General features: G+C 40.3%; 1 protein-coding gene across 1 annotated transcript in view; it reads left to right on the forward strand.

Annotated features, from left to right (window-relative positions):
- ZCCHC7 (zinc finger CCHC-type containing 7) overlaps nt 1–26,612 on the forward strand; it is a gene marked incomplete at its 5' end in the record, with an annotated part of 2,015,093 nt that overhangs the window by 1,016,097 nt on the left and 972,384 nt on the right. The gene's annotated exons all lie outside the window — the stretch shown is intronic.

The following is a 26,612-nucleotide window of genomic DNA, read 5'->3' on the forward strand; positions in this document are numbered from 1 at the left end:
TACTACTTTTGATCGACAGCACATTTGATCGAAAACCAGTATTCATGGCAGTTAACAGGGATTTGTCTCCCTCCCCAAAGTCGTGCGACCCTGGAGTTGATATATAAAGGTGGGAGGGTGTGGGGGGCACAGCCCCCCACCTATTTTTGTTTAAAATATATACATTTTCTTTTATTTTCTTCTTTTAAAGGAGATTAGGTGGGGGGCTTTGCCCCCACCCCCCACACCTTTATATATCAACTCCAGGGTCGCACGACTTTGGGGAGGGGGGGGGCAAATCCCTGCTAATTGCCATGAATACTGGTTTTCTATCAAATGTGCTATCGATCAAATGAGTTTCGATCAAATGTGCTGTCGATCAAAAGTAGTAGATCCAGTTAAATATAGTTATTTATAGTTACTGTTATATAGATCATACCTACAATGTTGCATAAACCTAGTACAGGGCTACAAACATATTGTTACTACATGTGGTTACCAGGAGTACCAGTTGACTAGTTAGAATAAAAAGATGTTATGAATCAGAATGATTACTGAGTACACCTGATAACTATACAGAGCAAAAAAATCCATTTGAGATACAATGTTCTTCCTCATCAGTTCAGCTGAATATCTGCCTAGTGTATACTAACTTATTGGACTGTTGAAGTCAATAGAAATCATACAGGTAATACAGGATAGGTAGAAGTAGTGAATAGAGATGTAGGGAAACATCAGTGCTTAAAGAGGGAGAATTAGGTATAGGAGAAAGGTGGGAGGCAGGGGACAGAGAGGAGTACAGTCAACCAGGGGGATAATTACACAGACATAGCCATGTATTGCTTAGATTTTTTTACAGCATTTCTGAACTGGTGCTTAGGCTTAATCTTTCAAATGTCCAGTAGAAGTTTATTCCAGTTCTCAGCTAGGGAATAGCTGTATAGGTTTTTTTCCCATTTTGATTTTTGGCTTGTATATGGAAAGGAGGTGCTGCTCAGAGCTGTGAAGTGTTCTGGTTGGTGAGTAGAGGGAGATAATATTGGAAATGCTGGGACAGAAAGAGGGCAGGTGCAGTATAGAGTGAATTATCTGCAGTTGAGAGAGGAGAAGAATTGGGGAAGTTCTAACCAGTTTAGTTTCCTGAGGGCTGAGCAGTAATGAGAATGGTAGGGGTGTTTGGCAGCGAATTTGGCCACCTTGTTGTAAGTGGATTCTAGTTTAGAGAGTAGTGTGGCTTGTAAGTTGGTGAGAATTTGAGAGCCATAGAGAAGGATTGGGAGTAAGTAGGTGTGGTATAGGACTAATTTGGCTGTACTAGATAATTTATTATTCCTGTAGAGGAGGCCGAGTTTTTGGTGAGTTTTCTTAATATTACAGAGAACATGCAGGTCAAATTTCAGCTGGTCATCAATGATGACCCCGAGTAGTTTGGTGTGAGTTTCCACTGTAATTGGTGTGTTATTGTGAGAAGTGATGGAGAAAGAAGGTTTTAGGTGATTCATAGTTTTGGGGATGAAAAGAAGAAGTTTGGTTTTCTTTGGATTTAGGATTAGCTGCTTCTTGTTGAGCCAGTTTTCGATAGACGGGAAGGAATTCTGAGTTTTCATATGCAGGTCAGAGAGGGTATTGGCTATGGTGATGACTGTGGAGTCATCGGCATATTATACGAGTGAATAATGTGGGGAGGCATAAAATAATTGATTGGTGAAAATGTTAAATAGTAGTGGGCAAAGTATTGAGCCTTGTGGAACACCCACATTTTTAGGGAGTTCAGGAGAGATAGCGGAGAGCCATTTTACAGACTGGAAATGGTTGCTGAGGTAGCTGGAGAAATAGGAGATAGTAGAGGCAGATAGGTTGAGTTCAGAGAGTTTAAATGTTTAAGAGGAGAGGGTGAGTGACAGTGTTCAAAGCTTTTGAGAGATCTAGAAAGAGGCAAAAGACCAGTTTGTTCTGGTCTCTGGCTTGAGAGATGGTGTTAATGAAGGAAATGAGAGCTGTAGAGGTGCTATGACCAGGGCGAAACCCATGTTGAGTGGGGGTTATTAGATTCTGTTGTATAAGGTATTGTAGGATTTGTTTGTGTATGCATTTCTCCAAGATTTTACAGAGAGGTGATAGAATTGCAATGCGCCTATAGTTGGACAGTTCGGTAGAGCTACCTCCTTTATGAATGGGCAAGGTGTAGAACTTTTTCCAAATTGCTGGGACTTTGGCTTCAGTAATGGACCAGTTGATGAGGATAGAGTTAGGTAGGGCGAGAGAGTTGGCTGCTTTCTGGAGAAAGAGTGGGGGGAGACTGTCTGTTGAGGGGGAGCAAGGTTTAAGTTTGAGTAGTAAAGATTTACTATAGTTGGTGGATACAGTTTTTAGGGAGAAGGCTGAGGAAGTGTTAGAGGATTTAGGGGGGTTGGAGGTAGGGTAATGTTGATGTTGGAGTTGGGAGAGTTGATTAGTTTGCTAATTGTGTCTGTAAAGTAAGAGTTAAAGTTGGTAGCAGTTTGTAGAGGTGTATTTAAGGGGATGGGTTGGGGGGGGTACCAGGATGAAGGATTTGGCCAACTGTATGCCAGAATTTCTTTGGGTTATTCAGATGTGACTCGGGAGCATTGGTATAATAGTTTTTCTTGTCACTGGTGACTTTTCTTAACAAGGTTGCGTAGTTGTTTATACTGTTAGAGGTGGGAGGGGAGTTTAGTTTTGGTCCAGAGCTTCCAGGCTTTATCCCTTTGGGTCATTAGGGAGTGGGTGGAGTTAGCCAGGGGGATATGTGTGACTTTATTCTAACAGTGCGTATTGGGGCTAGGGAGTTGAGAATGTCTAGGAATATGTTAAATTTTTGAACAGCCTCATCTAAGGTTAACTGTTATAGGATTGACCAGTTGATAGATGAGAGATGGCTGTTTAACTTGTTGGAGTCAAAGTTGGCTAGTTTGCGACAGGCTTTGAACTTGTGTGGTCTGCAGATATGTTGGGTATAATGGAAGATTTTTATATGGCAATGGTCACTAAGCGAATCAGATAAAGTTTCGGGGAAGTGATATTTCTGGGGGTGAGATACTAGGATCCAGTCAAGAAGAGAGGAATTTCTAGAAGATTTAGTAGTGTAGATGGGTAGGGATATTAGTTGGGTGAAGCTATGCAAATTAATGGAGGAGGAGGGGGATTCAAAGGAGAGGGTTAACCAGTTTATGTTAACATCTCCCATGAATATTGTTTCATTGGAAAGGTGATTGCAGAGGAAAGAAAGGATATTTTCCAGAACACTGATGTTGTCACCTGGAGGAATGTAGATTGCAGCTATGTTGATAGAGGAGTGACTATTTAATTTGCAGTTTGCAATAAGAAGTTCGGCTGGTGAGGGATGAGGAGATGGGCTAGTAAGAGGGGTTAGTGTATGGTGGTCAGAGAACATGATAGCAAGATTGCCACCTTTTTTGGGGTTCTATCAAGTCGTAGGATGTTGTCTCCAGGGAGAAGGATATCTTTGTCTGGGATGTAGGTTTTTAGCCAGGTTTCACAGATGGTTATGATATCAGGGAAGTGTTGGCCTATCCAGGAATGGAATTCTGTAGTTTTATTTAGAATGCTTCTAGTGTTAATGGAGTATAGGGAGATGTGATTTGAGAGGATGTTAGGGTTGGAGTGTGTGCAGATGGTATTGTTAGAAGAGAGGAGTTTGGGTCCAGGTTTGGGGTGGATGTCACCTGCAAGTAGAAGGGAAAAGAGAGTAGGGTATGTGGAGTGGGGGTGACAAGTATGTAATATTTTAGTTTGAATTTAGGGTAGGTAGGCTTCCCAGTAAGAAATTTAGGGTTAAAGAGTAAGGTAGGTGAAGATTACACGCATACTTTGTTTAACATGGCCAAAATATTTATGGTCCCCTTTCCCCGACTTCATAGTAATTTAGATTAATGGCTGTTGAATCTTTTAACTAATTTGGGTACATATATCCTCCATGTACTACATGATCTCAGTAATTCCTGGAGCTTCCTTTACTCTTACTAACTGGGTGTTGAGTCCTTGTACGCATTTGGAGTGCCTAACAAGAACACGACTTCACTACAGACGACCTATTTGAATGTTTTATGGGTACATGACATAGAGGTAATGCTTGATCACATTGTTATCCTTCAGGAGGTTGCTAAGTCAGTGCAGTGGCCAGAAGAAAGTAGCTTGAGAGATTATCCAGTCATTTCTAGCAGTGCTGTAAAACAAACTTGAAGCTTGACCATACAAAAACAGAAGTGTCATTTTTTTAAGTTTGCAAAACAGTTTCATTTTTTAGATAAATAGCTCAACAAACAATTCCATATCTTTGGCAGACCACTGGGTAGTTGCACTGCATGTGCGACTATAACAGTATTATGTCTCTGAGTACTCAGTTTTGTATTTTAGGGAGCTGTGGAACATCTTAAGTTGAAAATAGAGATTTTTATATATATTTCCTGCTTCCATGGACAAGACAGTTTATTAAGCTAAATAATTTAGAATGTTGGTGGGGACAGTAGCAACAAAATGTTTGCATATATTCTACTACAAGGGTCTTTTTTGCTTCAGCAGACTTGTAGTTTTTGGTTCTTATTCAGACTTTGCTCCTTCTCTGACCCTTCTACTTCAAATAATAAACAGCTGTAATTACTTTGTATTGTGGTTTTTGGTATCCATCCTTCACGTGATATTTTCACCCTTTCTTCTGCTTAGTCTTTCTTGAGCATTCCTTAGATTTTTTTTTATGTTCCCTCTATGTATAAATAGACCATGTTTCCCCTTTCCTTTGTTTTCTTCTTTTAGTGCTTTGGTTGACTTATCTTGTCCCCTTTCACTCCTTTAACATTGTTGCTGACCTAACTCTAGTACCAGTCTTCTGTTTGACTCTGGTAAAGAATAGTTGTGTCACTTATTTTTTCAGTGCTTTCCTTTGATATACATTTTTTTTTACAGTTAAGACTTGTTTCTTAACATCACCCTTCCTCTTTAAAAAGTAAATTGCGCACTTATTTGCACTTCTGTACTTGACTTAATTCTTGTATTTTAGGTCTGCACTTGGCTAATGACCACTGGAGAATTTTTAAGCCTAGCCATGCATTCAGCTTATATATTTGTATCCATTTTGTAACATTTGTAACATTATCAGTATTCTGATTTTTATAGCTTGTTCCTGATTTAATATGTGAATGTATTTTAGATTACTTTTCGTGTTAACTAACTTTTGCTGCAGTTCAGCTGATAGAATGCCAACCGAGAACAAGAAATGCTTTGCACATTCTGTAAGGGGAAGACTTGTGATTGACATGTCTCTGGTGCTTCACATTGTACAGTTTGCCCTATTTTTATTTGCTATAAACATTAGGCAGATTTATTTCTTCTTTTTCTTCTTCTACAGTGTTGTCTAGAGTTCATAGATTAATCTGTAATACATTTCCAAGGAATGCAGTAATCCCCATAATGGAGGCATTTTCATTTAAGGTATTAGGAGAGTGTTCTGTTTTTGAATTGGGTAGTTGGTGTAATCTTTTTCGACTCATGATTCTTATTATCAGGATCATGTGAGTTGTGGTTATTTTATTGACTGTATTTCTAGTTTTCATGGGTTATGTTTTTCTGTACCAATACCTCATCTTGACTGATTCAAATAGTATGTCTTGCTCCATATTTTTACACTTCACAGTTTTTCAGTTCCATACATGCTGTTGTAATAAAACTGAATGGCAGTATCTGTCAGGTAAATTTTGTAAAAGATTGACAGAATTTATTCTTTTGAATGTGCCAATTATATTTTAATTTGTTTCCTAACGTAATTCGGTAGAAGTTTCATTGTATCACATACTTGCCTTAATTTTTGACAAAACTGGTAGCTCCAAAGAAAACATACATTGTATATAAAATGATTGCTGCACCATTAAAATTGGCACACATGCACGAATCTTGTATAAAGGAGTGGGGAGGACTTTTACTATCATTAGGAAATAATGTCTCTTGCTGATGAACAATTGTTACTGACCAGTAAAATTAAGACCATTATGATTACTAATTAGAAACTTTGCAAGTGATATTGAAATTGTCATTACCATATTCTTGCTTTGGGATACTCGATCAGCAGTTCCCAGTTTAACATTTAAAGCACTGTAAGATACAGGAAGAAGTCCAAAGTACTGCAACAGCTTGAGTCGTAAGTGATAGAGACATTGTTATTAGATATCTGTTGGAGAATTTAGGCCCCTTAATATGATGTCCCCCAGGGAAAATTAGACTAACTATAAGGTGAACTGCCTGCTTATAGTTTTTGCTGCCATTGTCTCAGAGGGGTTGTAGAACTGTTAGAGGCTTCTTTAAGGAGTCTTTGATTAATTTTCCCCATGGGAGTTTCATTTGACCTGGAAAAATGTGAATCTTCTAGTTGTCGTGTAAAATAAGGGGGTTCTTTATGCACCTTACTAAACTTGTTTACTTTTTTGCAGCCATGCCAATATTTTGTTGTTCAGTAATTCTGCTCAGTTTTAAGTAGGGCAGAGGCTTAACTAAACTTTTATTAGTTCGTTTTTTAAGTTCTTTGGAAAGCTTTGACTTGGCACTGAAATGCAGTTTAGTTAACCATTTTTTTTTTCTTGTGTACCTTAATGAATCAGCAGTTTAAGGAGGAAATTCTGTTGACAGGCTTCATTTGACAGGTCGTATTGAAAGAATTCCCTGCTTGTGTGGTAGGCCAGCTGTGTCTTGAATCAAGCTGTTCTTGTGGTCTCCCCAAAGTTATACCACAAATAAAAGGGGAAAAGTCACTTTGTTCTGCAAATGATAATCTGTAGGATTCTTGGGCTTTTCTGATCTGTAAATTAAATGTGAACGTCACTATGCAGGATCGTGCATCTTTTAAATGCAGATAAAGAGAATGTCTGAGCAAATCAAATTCAGAACACAAGTATTACCAATTCACTGTGAAGCATGTGAAAAAAGTTCCATTATCCTCTTAAATACTTTTAACTAAAAAGGGTTACTTTGACTGAAGGTACAAAGAAGAAGAAAAAAACTGTAGCAGTGGTTCTGCCAAGCAACACAGGGTGCTGTACAGACGTTAATCCGATAGGAATAAGATTGCTTAGCTGAGGCCTTCTGCTGCTTTTTTAAGGTGATTGTTATTGCACGATGATGTTCTGTACAGAATAATTACTTTTAGGTTGTTTTACTGAGCTGCAGGAGTGTGAACTTTCATGGTCTCCTTCACGGGGACATTTATCAGAAATGGAGAGAATGTGCAGTGGTGTTACTTCTGTGGCTGTACAGACTTGGCCGTGTCTTTATAATAGTTTCTATTGCTAACAAGTGATTACCGTGCCACCTCTTTTCACAGTGTGGCCTGTTCTCAAAATTATCCAGCTGTATCTAGGCACACATCAATGTGTCTGATCCCACTGCATGAAACAACATCAGTGTGCACACATGGGTTGCCCAATAATATGGCTGCTAAACAATTTGTTATGTATTAGCCTAGCCTGTAAAGAAGAGGGCAAAGTTCTAAATCCCTGTATATCTAGCAGACGTAGAAAGTCTAGTATTTTTGTTCCGCATTGGCTAATTTTGATTTTTCTGAACTATTCAAGAAAACTATTTCCCCCAGATATACAAACATATCTGTTGTCATCTTCATGCAGACACGTGACATGATATAACTGATAATGCTTATCAAAATGGTATTACTAATGATGCAGCACTTTGTACTACCAGATCCTTTCCCCACCTCCCCACACACACACATACTTATTTTCTTCTTCACATGTCTTTTTGATGGTCTAATAATTGCCCGGAGTGACTCATCAATTGTTCTAATTTTACTCTTAACAGGTGCAAACATACTTAAATGCTTAGTATAAAGAATGTGGATATTACACATGGGAAAAATATTACGTTATCAGCCAGGAATTATACTTTTAATGTAGTTTAGATACAGGTTCAGATTTTATGAGTTGAGGAGAATTTCCTTGCATGGTGGCACACTTTCTTGTTACATTGTCAGTTTAAAAGAAATGCTGTCTGCCTTTTTTTCCATTTTATTTATTTGCATTTGTTTACCTGGATAGTCTGACCATCTTTGTCTTGTTCATGGTTCTGGAAGAGATGAAGCCTTTTATGACACTCTGTGGGCATAAGGCACAAAAGCATTTCTGGGCTTTCTGGATTATTCTTTGTGGGATTCCAACACACCACACCTACAGACAGTTTAGAGGCTCACCAGTATAGCTTTTGGCATGCTCTTCAGATATAGGAGAAAAGTTACAGACCTTGTCAAAATCCCAGGTTTTTGAAGGTTAGGGCAGTTTAGAGGCTCAGCAGTCCAGTTTTTGGTATATTTTGAGATGCATTTGAGAACTGGAGGTCTGGGCAAAAACCCATGTGGACAGAAGGGAGGCATGTTAACTATACCCAGATGGCACCCTGATTGAGAACTGAACTAGAACCAAGTGCTGTGTGACAACAGAGCTGACTGCTGTGCTGTCTTTTCCTTAGTTTGACCATAACAAAAGTTTTTGTTTTAAGGTGCTGCTAGGGGTGTGGGGTGTGGGGTGTGGGGTGTGGGGTGTGGGGGAACGTTTCATGCTTTAACCTGTCTGTATGGATGTTTTGCTGTTTTAGGAAGTGCGGGAATTAGGTATTCCCACACAGTAGTGAAGTAAGGCTTCATCTCGAGCATTTTCTACATATTCCTGCCAAAGCATAAAGAAGTTCAGGAGAACTTACCACTGGAATTCCTGCTCCAGTGCACCATGGCCTACTAGACATGAACAGGGTCTAAAAAGCTGCTCAGCAGTGTCAGTGAATGCCACCCACCTCTGCATGTCACTTGTGAAGACTGGCAGTTGGCATAAAGGATTAAAGAGCTGTTAATGAGTTGTTTCCTGTAATCCAGTGGTCCAGGGTTTGATTTCTTCAGCATCCATTCCCAGACTGTGCCATTCTGTGCAAGGATTAGTCTGAAAGATGATCAGTGGATATTAGTTCTCTACCCTGGTAAAAAAAAAACACAAATAAATAAATGTTCTTCAGTTGATGGAATTTCTGGTGGTACACAACAAGTTTGGGGTCTCAGTCTCTTAATTTTTTTTTTCTACTTCTATGCACCTTGCCTCTGGCAATATGTCTTATTTATTTACTTTACAAGTGAGTAATGTGCTTTGCACCAGTGTGGCAAATACACTAATCATTTCATTTCTTTTCATTTTTTCCCGGACTCTCTCGCCCTCTTTTCTCATCTCATCTTTCATCTTCTTCTCCTCTCTCTGTCATTGCCCTGTCACACTCTCTGCCTCTCCTCCTCCCTACCTTAGCCCTAAACTACCATACCCCTTTAGGCCTTCCTCCCTTATCCATCATTCCCATCTTCAGCATCTCCATCCCCAAAATCCCTTATCTCCATCCAGCGCTCCAAGTTGCTTCCATGCTCTCTCTTTGTCTTGCTTTGTCTCCAAACTGTCCAACATCTAATCCTATCATCCTCTAATCTACCCAATATCCATCACATTTTAAATCTGCCACATCTCTATCTCTCTGTCCTCTTTTTCAACCTGCCCAGCTCTGACCATACTGTCTATAACCACTCTATAACCACTCTTACTTTGTAGACCTTCCTTATACCTTCCCTTTCTACCTTCACTTCTTCTCACAAATCACTCCTGACCTCTTCTCCTCACACCTTCCCATCCTCTCCACCCCCCCTTCCTCTCTCTTCACACCTCATCCACAACTCTTCCACATCTGAACTGTTGATCCACTCGTCCACCTTTACCTTTACTTACCCTCCTCCCTTCTCCCTCCCTCCTTCCTCTTCCTCCACCCTCCATTTACCTACATATATTCTGTTCTATATTGCTGCTCAGCCCCTCTGACCCTCTCTCCAGAGCTCCTCTCCTCTCTCCAGAGTCTCTCTCCTACTCTCACTACTACTCACACTACAGTCATGCATCATCTCTGCATCATCACCTGGCCTCATCCTGTCCATCCTGTCAACCTGTCCATCACCATCACCCACTGCATAAGAAAGGACTCAGAGCTGAATCCCACCTAATCCCACCTCCACCCTTAAACGGATCTGTCACTCCCACTGTCACACTCACACACTCACCACACCCCCTGTACTATCCTGTACTCACTTATGCATTTCTTCGACTTCTCCATACACTCATACAATACTTCAACTCTTCTCCACACCCCTGTCATGCTTTTCAAGTCTCTACAGAGACAATGCAACTCTCCTTCCTTCCTTCTCTGTATTTCTCCATCAACACTCTCAAATACAAATACCAAACAAATAAATGGCAAATACACTAAACAGTATTAAAAAGATCACCACTTTTATTTTGTCCCCTGGAAAAAAAATATTCATCTGAGAAAACAGGAGAAGTTGTATATATTTGGGCAGGAAAATTAAATAAAGTTTAGGTTTTCGGTTTGTGTATTATCCTAGGCTACTTACCTTGAGTATGAGGTTATTTTCAGTCCACATTTTTTGGTATAAAATGTATTTTAGTGGAGTAGAAATGGCAGTTTGTGTCAAGAGGTATAAGTGGTTATCTAAAATTGAATTGTAAAAAAAATGTGGGTTGAATATTTCACTTTAATATGCCTTACTATTTTAAAATAAGCTTACTCAACAGTCTGTGGCTACATGATGTCTGTTACTATGCATTTGGCGTGCACTTCATCAACCCTGGTTTTACATTCTCCATGAAGAAGAAGAAGATAGGTGCTTGTTAAGTTCTCAAATTCACTTTAGGATTTGCCTGTGTCACAAGTGATAATTCAATAAAGGTGTTTAAAAAAAAATCAGTAGTAGTGTTTAGTTCATGAGACTGATATTTGTATTTGCCCCTTGTGGGTAGCTGCTGTTACGTGCTATAGACATAATGCTTGCAGCTTTCACAAGTGCTGACAGTTCTTTCATTTTGAACTGCTGCCCTGTACTATTCAAAACATACTCGAAAATCAGGAGTTAAGCAATTTATTACAGTAGTAAGTGCTAGGAAAACAACCCAGAGAACTTGATTTGATTTCAGTAACTGTTGTTCTCTTACCCTGCCAATACCTAATGACGTCTCCATTTCCTCAGTGCCAAACCTGTTTCTGTTATATTTTCACTTTAATTATATTCTCTAATTGCTGGATACTTATTTTCCCTTTGTCTTGCTGCTGACATATTTGAGGATGTTTTTAGTAAATTATTTCACCACTGATGTGTGCCACAAAATGGAATTCCTTGCAGACATAGCCTTACTTTATAATACTTTATTCATTTGTTTCATGCTAAGTCTTTTCAGCATTTCCATTTTCAGGACTACTAGATAGGGATGTAAAACAGTGATTTGTGACACACTTCCCACTAATCAGACAAATATCAGATTTTTTGGTCACCATTATTTGGTGCCATCAGGTATATTTCCTCACAGAAAAGGCATAAATAAAGACATGCTGAATCACTGGAGGAAATGCAATACTGCGTAAAAATTCACAGAGCATGTGGGGAGGATAAGAACAATGCTGGGTGGGTAGGACAAAAAAGAAAAAATAATAACTGCAACATGAACAGAAATTATCCTACTTTTACTTTATCCTTACAGACTGTTCATAGCGGTGCACCTGGCATATTACTATAACTGAAAGATGGTAAATGTAATGCAAAATAAATAAAAATGTAATCCAAAATAAATAAATGAATAATTTCTTCTCAAGCTTTATTGTACTAGTAAAATATGTACTTTCAGTCGTTTGGCAGTTTCCATGTGTTCATCGTTCTACATTTTATTACATTTTACATTTTATGTAATGATACTGATGTTTTAAAAGCTAATTTAATTAGATTTTAGTGTAATATTTAACCTTACATTTTCAGATACTTTTATGCTTTAGGGATTTAGATTTTTTTGTCAACTTTTCCAAAATTCTGTTTCGTCTACAACTAGGTTTCTTTAGGTATTGACTCAGAGACACCATGTATAAAATTATAGTTGTTGTTTCCTTATTTTGTAAGTCTTCCTCCTCCGTGTTCTGTTGGCTTTCTCCATTTTGTCATGTGTTGTCCATTTTCTGCTTTTACCCACCGACTCCTTTTCAAGAACTGTTTATGATTTGTGTGCTCCCCCTTGCATAACTTATATATTTGGATTAAACTACAATACTCTCATGATTTTATTATGATCGTTGATCAATGTGTATTTTTGTACTTTTTTGTTCCAGATTTCCTTTCCTTATTAGACAATTTAAAAATAGTCTTTGACTCAAATGCTATAAATTATGTATTATATAGTCACACTGTAAATTCAGAGATCATTTAACAGAATTTGATGATCCCTCAATGTTTAAGTAAGATATTTTGGTTTTGGGTTTTATCTCTGTATTTAAATTTTAAATTTCACCTAGCAGTATGTGCATATTCACAGTTCTTGTATTTCTGTGTGTTGTACACTGAAACAGCTTTTGTTTTGTAAATGTTTAAAGATTTACAAAACACTTTTTGAAAGTAATGTAGTAGCCATGTGGTATACCTTAAAACTACAGAAAAAAGAATGAAAATAGATTGTCATGTGCATGTGTTTGTTTGAAACGTGCATAAAATACCAAATTAATTTAAAGGTGAAAACATGATAAAAATATCTATTTACGTATAAGAAAAGAAGCGATTAAAGACAAAGGTTGTTTCATATCCATGTACTGTCAAGACAGCTGTTTTCTAAGCCATTTTCTTATTAGTTGTATCATACAGGTATGGTGTAGTTAGGAAGCATCATCAAATGTGGTAGGCAGTGCTATGCTGTCACAGTAACCTCTCCTTCACTTAGATGTCAGACAGACCTCTTGATAACCAACTCATCTCAGTTGAAAATTTGCAGGCTATAAAATAGTTTAACCTGTGGTTTGACTGACACTACATTTGGTGTTGCTTGCTATGATAAAAAGATGGCCGGTATTGTAGAGTTGCTTCCTTGAGTGTTGGTCAAACATTTCGAGAACACAGGTTATCCAGATTGCTTTGTTTTAAATTGCTTGTATGACATTCTCCAATGAGGTGTTTTGGAACCCAGCAGTTCAGTCCATTATTTGCTTGTTTTCTGTTTCCTAAGAAACATGGGTTCAAAGGTATATACTGAAGTTTTTTGTGTATGTGTGTGTGTTTGTTTTAAAGAAAAGTGTGTTAATGCAGGAAAATAGATATAGCTTTATAAACAGGAGTATATATATATATATATATATATATATATAAGAAAAATATTATGTCATTCTTAGTCAACCATGATGCACTAAGGTGGAGCAAATGCTTTGGCTGAAGAAGGTGTATTTACTGGAACAGCAGGAGGCATTTTGAAGTATTTTGTTATATCAATTATTACTATGTAGCACCCTGCTATTCCAAATTATATGACACACGCATGCTTCTGTATATGTGTTTGTGTAAATGTGTGTTGTGTATTACAAAATAGATGTAATACATTTATGTCTGTATGTGTGCATGTATGTGTGTCTGTGTATGTATGCTATATATATATATATATATATATATATATATATATATATATTTATATTTGTGTCTGTGTGTGTATCTATATATATATATATATATATATATATATATATATATAAATAAATTTGTGTGTGTGTGTATATATATATATATAAATTTGTGTGTGTGTGTGTGTGTAGATATATATATATAAATATATATATATAAATGTGTGTGTATATGTGTGTGTGTGTGTATATATATATATATATGTATATATATATATATATATATATATGTGCACACACATACAATATATATATATATATATATATATATATATATATATATATACACACACACACACACACACACACACACATATATATTTATGTATTTGTATAGATAGATATCTTATTTTAAGTGATACATATGTACTTTTCACAGGGAAAGCTGAAGAGATGGGATTCAAACTCAGATCTGTAGTATTGCATTCAAACAGGTTAAAATGTGTTGTGTCATTTCAGTTAGAAGCAAAGGAAGTAGAGAATAAATTAAAATCTAGAACTGTTATCCAGAAAACATAAATGACTCTGCAGACATCAATAGCAGTATGTATATTTGTGTAGTGTTCACTAGAGAAGGCATCCGAGTTCGGATTTACTTGTTTGTTCTATGAGAAGAGGAAACAACTGAGCTGGCATTATGTCAACAAAGTGCTTGAAAATGTTATATATGAATAGCCAGACTCCCATTTAAGTAGCCGACATGACTTGTACTACACTAATAATAATGTCTGTAAGGTGAGTAGCATTTTCTTCTCACTTGAAGTCGTAAATTCTGCTTTTGAAAGCAGAAAATAGGGAGTCTATGTGAAATGTATAACTCAGTGTTTACAGATCATAGAAAGAGCATGTGACTTGTATGGTCTTATGTAAAATATACTACATAAGGAAGTGACTACAGGAGATGTGAACAGAAACACCAAATTTCAACTGCCAAGAATTAAGTTAAAAGGTAAGTGCAGTCAGAAGGTAAATGATCTATAAATATTCATTTAACATAAACAACCAGTTTTATTGCATTAATGGAGAGCAGAACTAAGAATGTTACAGAAGGCTGTTAAATATAAATTGACAGAACAGGATAACAAGGAAAAAACAGACGTAGACTGCTTATGTCTGGAAGCATTGTTAAAAGATATATCCTATGTATATGGCAAAGAAGAACAGACCGTAAAGTAGTAGTCATATAGAAGTGATGCTAACAAAATGTGAACAAGTTAAAGGGAAAAGGGAGATCATACCTCTCAACTTTTTTTCAGCGAAATGTGTGGCATGTGGTATATGCCAAATAGGCAAAACTTGTGACATGTGATAGAAAATACCACCTCTGTCCTCCCCTGAGAAATGACCACTTGCCTAGTGAGACTGACCTGGTTGCCAAAGGATGGATAAATAAATAAATAAATAAAATAAGTTTAAGACTGAAAATGTAAACCAAAGTAGAGTCAGATGCACTACTATGTGTTGACTGCAAAGCAATGTAAATAAATATACATTGTACTTTAAATAGAATTGAACAATATGTGACAAATTTGTCCTAGAGAGCTAAAATGAGTGACATACATCATAAATGTGCAGCAGCTGTGACTGTGAGGTATTAGGAAACTGACCAGAACACAATATTAGGATATACCAAGTCCGAGATCGCACTACAGTGCGGAAAGGGCAAATTTCCTGATCCCTACTGTAATGCAGTCTCAGTCAGAACGGTTTGATGAACAGCATTTTTGATGCAATGCCATTCAGTGATGTGATCATTCGATGTAATAATAGGGACCCGCCAAATGCAGCCTGTGCATAACTGCAGATTGGTCTTTGAATGGTCTGCATGAATCTCTCTCTCTCTCCATTACATGATTTTCTAATGTGTCTTTCTGCTCCCTTTATTAACAGTGGCAGTGGTTTCAAATGCATCCTGGTTGTGGAATGCATTAAAAATGATTGTTTTTGCTTTGTATTAAAAGTAAAAAAAAACTAAATTTAGAAAACAACTTACTGCCGCCTGCTTGTTATTTTCTTGTCATGGTCCTCAGTGATTGCGTCATCATGCCATTTGATATGATGGTATGACCTGATTGGTGCTCTGGAGCTTAGCTGACAGTAGTAGAAAAGAACCACGCCAAGTGATTACTTCAGAAGTGTAGTCTAGTCAACCAAGTGCTAGAGTAATTTAGTTTGCCACTGCTTTTGCCAACACTTTGGAAAAACAGAAGGAATTTCTTGTGTACAAATTTTGTTTCTTGGCTTATTCCTTTGTGCTACTAATTATTGAGAGTGACACTGAGCAAGGAGATGTTGATTTTAATTACCTAAGTGAATGAGAACTTGCTGAGCTGCCAACATACCTCTCAACCTCTCAGTGCAAGAAATCTGGACAAAGGCCCAAAAATAGGGACATATTTTAAATATCACTCTTATAAGCTTAGAGAGTTGCTAGGGTAACAGAATTTGTTTTAACTTACATTTTCTAAAGGATTTAAACTTTGAAACTCAAATGTATATCGTTATTTAGTGATTTCAATTCTCAGATCATCCCAGTAATTTGTCACAAAAAAAACAGATTTTATGAGGAACAGACCAAAATAAGAAAAGCCAAAAATCTGGACATTCTGCAAAAATCTGTACAGTTGAGAGGTATGCCTGTCGATAGAAAATATTATCTCTGTTCAAAGGTTTGCAGAAATCTGATCAGTGCTGTCAAAGAAAAAAAAAAAAAGTAAATATGAATGTTTTGTAATAAAAATGTTGTTAGCATTACAAATGCCTGAAAGAGTACCTGGTGCAAGCAAGGGCATGTGCAAGTTACAGATGTGAAGTTGTTCTATCTTGCCGTTCATTCTTTACTAATGGGTTCGGAAGCGATCCTCGGCTCCGACTCGACCAACTGCAAAAGCTTGAGATCTTCAACCAGCTCAAGGCCAACTCCCTATCCCATAATGCACCCTGATCTTCCCTCAGATCTCGTTTGCCGCTGCAACTTGATCGGATGTTCACCAGCTCTGGCCAGTGAATAACTGTATATTTCTCAAATTTATAGCTGTTTGTTTGTTTGTGTCTTTCGGCTTTTCCCGGTTAGGGGTCGCCACAGCGGAACTCCGGTCCGCTAATGATTGGCAGTTGATTTTTACGTACCGGCTTGCCAGGCCTGATGCACAACCTTCAACAAAGGTACGCCCATTCACGCATGTCTCCACGCAGAAGATGCTCTAACTGAGAATTGAACCGGACAGCGTCTTACTGTGAGGAGACAACGCTACCGCAGCACCACCACCACCACCACCACCGCATTTATAGCTGTTAAAATAGCTTATTTAGTCTTTAAACAGTAGTTAGAGTGTTAGTCTTTTCTAATATTTCTTAGATAATATAGTTAGTTGTTAGGGCCGTTTTGTTTAGGCCTTCATTTCTCCCTATCTCAGTTAGCTTAAATTACTGAAAAATTAGTGGCTGTATTTTTTTCTCTTTTTTTCATATCACATAGCGAGTGTGTTTATCTTACAGTATAGCCCTTTTTTTTACAGGGCATTTAGTGTGTTTATATTAGATTATAGCCCCTTTTTTTCTCAGGGCACCTAGTTGTTTGTTCTAATATTATAATTAGATGTTAGTGGACGTTTGTTGGTAATTACAGCCCTTCCTTCTTTTTTATACAGGGCAGACAAATATTTGGATTATTAGCTAAGTATTACAGCCTTCTTTTCTTAAGGCTTGCTAGTTATTGTGTGTGTATATTATTGTAGAGCCCTCTTTTTTTTATAGGGCGTTGTTACTGTACTTGACCATATTTAGTATTTGTGTTTGGAAATATGTGCCAGCAAGAGAAAGAAAATGCCAAGTCTGGCTTCAAAAAATGCCCAAGATGTGGGCAAAAGATGTCCATAACTGATAGACATACTGAATGTGTCTACTGCTTGGGTGAGATACACCTGCAGGAAAGCTGTGCTATATGCCACTCCTTCAGCTCAAGAGTGTTGCATGAGAGAAAGAGAAAGCTAATAGATAAGGGTCTGCTGAAATCCTCCTTTCAAGAGTCGCTGGACAAGTCAGACAAGTACTCTAAAAAGACGGAACCGACAAAAAGTCCATCTGCATCAAAATCAGCTTCAAGTAAAGCTTTGACATCGGTTCCACAGCCTTCAGAACCGACTTTTGTAATGGTTAGGAGCCAGTATCTCCTACCTTAAAGTCCCCTATATTGCAATTAGTGGCTTCATCACATTCCTCACAGGCCTCAATGGACTGTCTGATTTGGATGTGGACCGTGTGGTGAAGAAGCTTCTACAGATACCAGCGCTGGCAAAAATTTTATCGGCGCCAACCTTAGTTCCTCCTACATTGCCTCTTCCTCCTCTGATCTGCATGGAAGTTTTGGAGCCTGAGAGTGTGGAACTGATGATCATGGAACCCTCAGGTCCGACACCTACTCTAGGTTTTTCGGTCCTGACTGCCCTTATGTCTTTCGCGCTGACCAAGGTATCCCAGGGCCAACACTCACCGGTCGGGTCCAGGGAGAATAGTAGGACCAACTTGTCGGTGCCGACTACCTCTCGGGGCTTCAGCTCAAGTGATCTCGGCTCTGACCTGTTGCTCGAAGCCCTCCGTGCCAACACAGATTGTTTCCATCAAATCTTCAGATCCCAGGGATTCCTCTCATCGGGACTGAGGGGCCTTCGAGGCTATGAGTAGGCCTTTGTCCGCCCTGACGACCACTCCATCAGTTTGAGCAGCTCCCTCCCTGAAAGCACCGGTGTCTGCCTATTCAATACATGCTCCATTGAAGCATAGAGATCCTGAGCCTCAGGAAGCTCCATTAGGTGAGCCATGTTCTTCTGAGACCTCTCCAGAAGCCCCCACTGAAGACGTGCCTAGGAAGAGACTCTGCAAGAGCAAGCATCTGCACTCCCCACAGGAGTCAGTCACTTCGGATACTGACTTGGATGAATTAGAAGGTTCCCCACAGTCCCCCTCAGAAGATATCTCTTTTGCAGATATCTTAGAGATTCTTAAACAGAGGGGTGGCTGGAAATCCCTTCACCCTTCTGATGATGAGTCAGTCCTCCTGAAGGCTTTTGGGTCTCAATCCTCCACCTCTTGGGTGTCTCCACCCTTCGATGAGTTGCTTGAATTGCTCACTTGAAGGGCGTGGGAGTCCCCAGACACCACGGAGCCTGTCTCCAGGAGGCCTAACAAATTTATAACTAGCCTCCAAGACAGACTTTACCTTACTAAAGGAGTACCTGTTGATGCTATGGTGGTGACAGCAGCCACCAAGAAGGAATTATCGGAGACTTCTTCATCTGTTCATCCTCCTAATAGAGAGTCTAGGATCATGGATAGATACGAGAAGCGTATGTTTAGTTCAGCGACCTTTGTCCTTCGATCGCTGAACTACCTCACACATTTTACTAGGTTACAAAGGGATCTCCTGAAAGACCTAGGAGACACTCTGCAGGGTTCAGTAGCTGTAGGAGTTTCAGACAAGGTAACTTTTTCGATAGTGAACTCTTCCATGCATCTGTTGTCATATGCAGCTGATGGTACGAGCAGAGCAGTGGGTACAGGGATCGCTCTCGGGAGACATTCCTGGATGCGCTTATGTTATTTCGTAGAACCCTTTAAGTCTTCCTTCATTAATACCCCCTTTGACAGTTCGTTCCTTTTCAGACCTAAGGTAAAGGAAACTCTTACCAGGAGTGAGAAAGACAGAAAGACCTTGTCTACCATCGGAGTATGTTTTTCTACCCTGAAAAGACCCTACCCCAAAGGGAGGGGAGGTGGAAAGATATGGTTCCATAAATCTCAAGGATTTTTCCAGAACACTCATGTTGAAACCCCCTCTTGAGGCAGAGGAGGGGGTAATAATGGTTGACATCACCCACCCGGCAGAGGGGGTCCGCAGAACCAGGGCAACAGAGATCAGTTCTTTGGCAAACCCTATCAGCGCCCCTGAGAGGAGGCCCGACTGCTCATCTCTGGAGGCAGTTGGGGGACACCTATCTTTGTACCTAGATGCCTGGCTAAAAATAACAAAAGACAGCTGGGTACAAAGCATAATATCCAAAGGATACTCAGTTCCCTTTGCCACTCCACCCCCTCTAGTAAAGAATGTCCCAGGTGTTCCACCCAGTCACAGGGACCAAGCAGCCTTAGAGGTCCAAAGGTTGCTGGACAAAAGAGTCATCCAACCAGTCCCAGCAGACCAGAGAGAATCCGGAACTTACTCAAGGTTCTTTTAGTTCCAAAGAAAACTGGGGACTGGGGACCTTTTCTGGACCTAAGCAGACTAAACAAGTTAGTAAAAAAGACGAAGTTCCGGATGGTCATGTTTCAGTCAATACTTTGCTTTTTGGGGAAAGACAATTGGATGTGTTCTATAGATTTTCAGGATGCGTACTACCACATAAAGATGAACAGACCATCCAGAGATCATCTACGCTTCCAACTGGGAGCCAGCCATTGTCAGTTTCGCTCTCTGCCCTTTGGTCTCACTACAGCCCCAAGAGTGTTCACCAAATGTATGGCAGTAGTCACCGCTCACCTGAGATGGTTGGGATTCCAGGTGTTTCCATATCTAGACGACTGGCTCCTCACTGCCACCACCAAGCATCAACTTATTCATGTGAGGGACACAACCTTAATTCTCTGCAATCAGTTGGGGATTACCATCAACTCAGAAAAATCTTCCTTATCACTATCACAATAGACTATCTTTATAGGAGCAGAACTAAACACAGTTTCATTGACATTAACTCTGCCTCCAGAAAGAATTTGTCTATTACGAAAACAAATGTTAGACCTGCTTCCAAGAAAAAAACCCAATCTCAGTGGTACTCAAATTGCTAGGATCGATGACGGCAGCAGTCATTGCCATCCCCCTTGCTCGAATGCACATGTGAGTTCTGCAATGGCTCCTATTCTCTCAATGGTCCTTTCAGGAACTTCCAATGTCACACCAAATTATCATAACGAATACGTGCAAGAAGGACCTACAATGGTGGCTGACGTCTCAACATGTATCTCGGGGACGTCCATTCATTCTACCCAATCCCATAGCCACGGTGACCACGGACACTTCCATGATTGGGGGGGCATTATCAGGGAAGAACAACCCAAGGCACGTGGAAGAAACATGAGGCTCATCTATCTATATAAATGCCCTGGAGATGAGAGTGGTATTTCTAACATTGCAGTCCTTTCAAGATTCTCTACCTCTGGGAACAAATGCAATTCAGACAGACAACATGTCAGTGGTCTAGTACATCAACAAACAAGGAGGAACCAAATTTTACCCTCTGTGTCGAGAGGCCATGAGAGTATGGCACTGGGCAATCTCCTCCCAGCACTTTCTGATAGCAACGCACATCCCAGGGAAATCGAATGTGATAGCAGACAAGTTGAGCAGGGCAATCTTACTGCCTCATGAGTGGTCCCTAAAGCAACAAGTAACAGAACGGATATGCCGCAGGTGGGGCCAGCCTTGCTGCAATCTCTCTGCAACCCCAACAAACACGAAATGCAGCAGCTACTTTGCCCTGATTCCCCAGTCAGGGGATACCCCAAGGGATGCACTGGTGCACAATTGGCCCCTGGGTCTCCTTTATGCATTTCTTCCCTTCCCTCTGATTCCCAAGGTATTACAGAAAGCAAAAATTCTGGGAAGGACCATGATCCTAATAGCCCTTACTGGCCTCGGCAAATTTGGTTTCCCTTCCTCCAGCCTCATCTCTTGGAAGAACCCTAGATCCTGGACCCAGTTCCAAATCTGTTGACCCATTCATCGTGGGCTCTTCATCCTTCTCTTCATTCCTTCAAACTGACAGCTTGGCTGCTCCAATTCCCACAATAGCCAGGATTTACATCCTCTCGGCTGAGGCCTAACATATTATAACATCCTCTCATAAGTCATCCACCAGAAAGTTATATCTTAGCAAATGGAAGAGAGTTTCCTCATGTGCATCTCAGAATGATGATGATCCTTATCTAGCTCCGATCCCATCTGTATTAGAATTTCTAACTAAACTTTTCAACGAAGGAGCTGCTGCAGCTACCATCAGAGTTCAGTTAGCAGCGATCTCAAACTTTCATCTTGCTACCAAGGCTCCAATGTCATATCACATCAACTCGCTAAAGCCTTTCTTAAAGGTGCCATTCATCTGAGGACACCAATCAGGGCTCCAGTCATGCCATGGAATCTAAATTTTGTTCTCTCCAGAATCATATTACCTCCTTTTGAACCAGCCTCGACCTGTCCTTTGAAATTCTATTTTTCTGATAGCCATTACTTTTGCTCGGAGGATTTCTGTGTTGCAGGCCTTGACCATTAAACTGCCTTATCTGAGTTTCCATAATGACAGAGTTTTGCTCAGAACTAATCCATCCTTTTTACCAAAAGTTTGTTCAGAGACAAATCCATTGAGTTGCCAGTTTTCTTTCCTCAATACACAAATAGGATGGAACACATGCTGCAAAAACTTGATGTTCATAGACCACTCAGATTTTATTTAGATATAGCGAAACAATTCAGATCAACGGATCAGCTCTTTGTTTTTTTTTCAGAATCAAAAAAGGGTGCCCAGGTGACAAAAGTAACCTTGTTAAGATGGTATTTCCATCATTTATAACTCAGAGAATGCTCCCTTGCAACAAAAGATAAAAGCCCACTCTACTAGAGCTGTTTCAACCACATTAGCCTTTTCTGCAAGGTTACCATTAGATTCTATTTGTGCAGCAGCTACCTGGTCAAGACCTTATAACTTTATCACTCATTACAAAGTAGACAAGGCCTCCAGGGACAGGACCTCCTTTGGTTCCATAGTTGAGGAATAGTCTCCCGTGAGCCACCTGAGAAAGATGGTGCTTGGGACTGCTACCCATCAGGAAAGAATGAATGACGAGATAGAACAACTTCACATAAAGAAGTTATGTACTCACCATAAAGTTCCATGTGAGTTGTTCATCTCACCTTCATTCTTACGTCACACCCTCCAACCCCTATCCAGTCTACTTGAGGTCCTTCACCTTTCTTATATGGTGCTTTGTCTCTTATTCAGCTGTCTGAGTGGCATATTTATACTACTAGGTAGTCAGTTGGCAGCAAACAAGATCTGAGGGACGATCAGGGTGCATCATGGGATAGGGAGATGGCCTCGAGCTGGTTGAAGACCTTGAGCTTTTGCAGTTGGCCGAGTTGGAGCCGAGGATTGGCTACAAAGCCATCCGTAAAGAATGAAGGCGAGATGAACAACTCACATGGAATGATGTTCATCGTGTTTCACTGTTGCAGTCATTACACTTGGGTTATCCTGCGGGCAGGCTACCCGCAGTCGGCCTGAATTCCAAAGTCCTGGTCCGGCGTCAGTTGCTGTCACCTCTTCCCTGATGTCAGTGTGCCAGGGGTATAAAAGATGCAGCCGACGCCATTTTCTTCAGTCTTTCTTGCCACGCTGTGCCCGAAGTAAAAGCAGTTAGCAAGTGCCGGTCGGCCGACTCCTGAGATTTTCGAAATTGAATTTCAGATCCGAAGTCTTCTATAAAGCTAAGTACCCCGTTGGGGAAACTTTTTTCTTGCTCCAGACCGATGTCAGAAAAGTTAATAATTGTATTTCTTGTGGGAAGCAAATACCTCATAAGGATTTTCATTCTTACTGTATTCCTGGCCTAGGCCCTGACCACGACGTTGCTAGTTGTAGGTTTTGTGCTAGATTTAACCAACGCACTATTAAGCGTCTGTACGATTTTGCTTTTCATTACTTTGGCCGAAGGTTTAACTATATAATGCCGTCGGAACAACGAACGACCGGAATTCATAAAAAGCGCAAGGAGAAAGAAAAGGACAGGCATCTGAGGTCCAAAACCGACTTCCAGGCCAGTCGCCGGTGCTCAGTGAGATGCTTTCGCAGCCCCTGACTCCCGCTACCTCAGAGTCACAGGCCGCCTCCGACTCCCAAGTGGAGACAACTAGGCCTCTGGATACTCAAGGTATTGGCCCTTCGGAAACTAATCCCTCAGATGGGTCCGGAGCCGTTGAGCAGGCATCGGCTTCTGAGGGTGTTTTCAGACCTACACAACTTTATATCAAGCCTACTTCAGCATCCAAGACAAAATCTAAAACAGTTTTAAAGACAAGGAAACAAGTACAGCATTCTCCAGGACAGACTTCCATCCCTAAGAAACAGATGCTCAAAATGGCCGAAGACCTAATTACTTTGATCAGGGGTTCCCATCCCCCTCCTCATAAGAGGCCTAGGCAAGATACTGAATATAATTCCTCTGATCAGGTTTCCATTTCATCTGATTCCTCTTCAGAACAGGGATATTCTATTCCTCCCTATGAGGATTCTGATGCTGAAGAATCTATTCCTTCAGCTTCTCCTCCTGAGGATTACTCATTTGGGGAAACCCTGCATACCATGAGGGAGGATTTCCACTGGGAGAGCCAAGATTATTCAGATTGTAAGAAAAGGCTTAGAGACTTTCTTCTACTACCTCAGCACAGACCTCTTGCAATTCCACCTGTTCTAGACATTGTAGATGATGTATTTTCAGAGTCCGGCCTGTCTCCTGACTCTTTACCTCCTGCACTTGTTAAGAAGGACAGATACTACAGGGTTCCAGATTCTCATACATTTCTATATAAAAACCCTGCTGGTGACCTAGAAACTATCTCTCAGGGTCCCAAAGGGGTCAAGGCTGCTACTGCTAAAAACCCTGCCCCCTCGGATAGAGATTCTAGGGCATTGGACAGATGCGGGAAAAAAGTCTACACTTCTGCTACCTTGGCTGTAAGGGCTTTAAATTGTCAGTTTCATATGCTCAAATATCAGCAATACTTAATGTCTGTTAAAACAGAAAATGTTGACAAATTCTGAATGTTCTGAGAACAAAGATTTGCAAGATTTATTGCATGCAGCTGAACAAGTAGGAAAGCATACTTTGCAATGTGGTTATGATTCACTAGAGGCCTCTTGCAGGGCCGCTGTAACAGGTTCTGTTATTAGAAGGCATGCTTGGTTAAAGGAACAGACTCTGCCTGATCATGTTAAAGCAAAATTATTGGATGCTCCATTACAGCATGATACTCTGTTTGGTGTTAAGGCAGAAGAGGTGCTGAAGAAAATGGAGGATAAAGCTAAATCTATGCAGACCGTGAATGATTTCTTACAGGTACAGCCACCCAGATTTAGCAGGAACTGGCCTTCTAAGAATTGGTCCTTTCCCATGTCAGACAGGCCACAAAGAGGCAGATACAGATGCCCTAGAGGCAGGCAACAGCCCCAGGGCTCATACAGGCCCAAACAATGGGGTGCTTCTACCTCAAACAGTCCCAATGACTTCCCTCTGCCAATGCCAAGCATTTCACTCTTGGCAACACCCTTAGGGGGAAAACTAGCACTTTTTTCACAAAACTGGCACACGATCACTCAGGACAAATGGATCCTAAACATAGTCTCTCAGGGCTACAGGTTCCACTTTCACACCTTTCCAAAGGCAAAAAGGTATGCCAGACCTGCCACACAATCAATGGGCAGAGGCACAAAAACAAGTAACATCTCTCATGGACATGAAGGCCATTCAGCCTGTGCCACAACAGGAGCAGGGACAAGGATTTTACTCAAGAATTTTCTTAGTACCAAGAAAGGACAAAGCATGGAGACCAATTCTGGACCTGTCTATTCTAAATACTTATTTGGACGTACCAAAATTCAAAATGTTGACTCTGCAACAGCTTCTACCCATGCTGAGAAAGAAGGCTTGGCTTGTAACTTTGGACCTCAAAGAGGCATACCTGCATGTCCCAATCAGACAATCTTGCAGAAGATACCTCAAATTCATAGCTGGCTCAATGCACTACCAATTCTCTGCACTGCCCTTTGGCTTATCTACTGCGCCCTGGGTCTTCACAAAATGCCTGGCACCAGTAATTGCATTTTGCAGACAAAGAGGAATACAAATATATCCCTACTTGGACGACTGCCTTATTCAAGCAGAGACCAAAGACATTCTACTAAAGCATCTGGCGTTTATAAAAAGATTACTAATTTGCCTAGGGTACACAGTAAACGAAAATAAATCAAAACTAGTACCCTCACAAGAGATAATATTCCTGGGTGCAAGCTTAAATACAACTGCCCAGATGGCTTATCTCATGCCAGACAAAGGCAACTGACTTCTTGCTTTGAAATGTTGGCAACAAAGACCCAGTTATCTGCAAGAAAAATTCTGCAGGCTTTGGGCTTCATGGCTTACTGCATTCTACTAATTCCATATGCAAGACTGCATACGAGGAAACTACAATGGTATCTAAAAAGTGTTTGGACTCAACATTGCCACAGCCTGGAAACATTAATTACCCTCATTCCCTGCCTGCAACAGGAGTTTCGATGGTGGGCACAAGCCTGTCACCACAACAAGGGACAACCATTCACTCTACCCACGGCCAGGCAAACACTAACAACAGATGCATCAGATTATGCCTGGGGGGCCCACATGGCAGGAAAATGTATTCAGGGAGCATGGCCAGCAAGCCAAATGCATCTTCATATCAATCAAAAAGAGATGCTAGCTGTTCAGAATGCCCTGACAGCCTTCAAGGATCTACTTCATCCAGGACAACTGCTGGTAAAGACGAACAATACTACAGTCATGTGGTACATAAACAAGCAGGGAGGCACACATTCCTACCCCCTCTGCAGACAAGCCATGACTTTGTGGAACACAGCATTGATTTATCAAGTACACCTGCAAGCACAGTTCCTGCCAGGAAAGATAAATACTCTGGCAGACGAACTAAGCAGAAATCTCAAGGATCCTCACGAGTGGAAACTAGACCCACAAATCTTCAGCATGATAACAAGGAAATGGGGATACCCAGACATAAATCTATTTGCCTCCCCGCACAACTGCCAACTACAGAGATTCTGCACAAGGACTTATCACAAACAAGCATGGAAAGTGGATGCCCTATCATTCAGCTGGAAAACCCTTACAGTATATGCCTTTCCTCCACTGCCTCTCCTCCCCAAGGTACTACTAAAGGTACTACTAAAGGTCAGACAAGAGAAGCCAAAAATGATATTGATTGCCCC

The sequence above is a fragment of the Protopterus annectens genome, chromosome 17.part0 (assembly GCF_019279795.1).
Source record: "Protopterus annectens isolate FY-2018-M chromosome 17.part0, PAN1.0, whole genome shotgun sequence".
Classification (NCBI taxonomy): Eukaryota; Metazoa; Chordata; order Ceratodontiformes; family Protopteridae; genus Protopterus; species Protopterus annectens.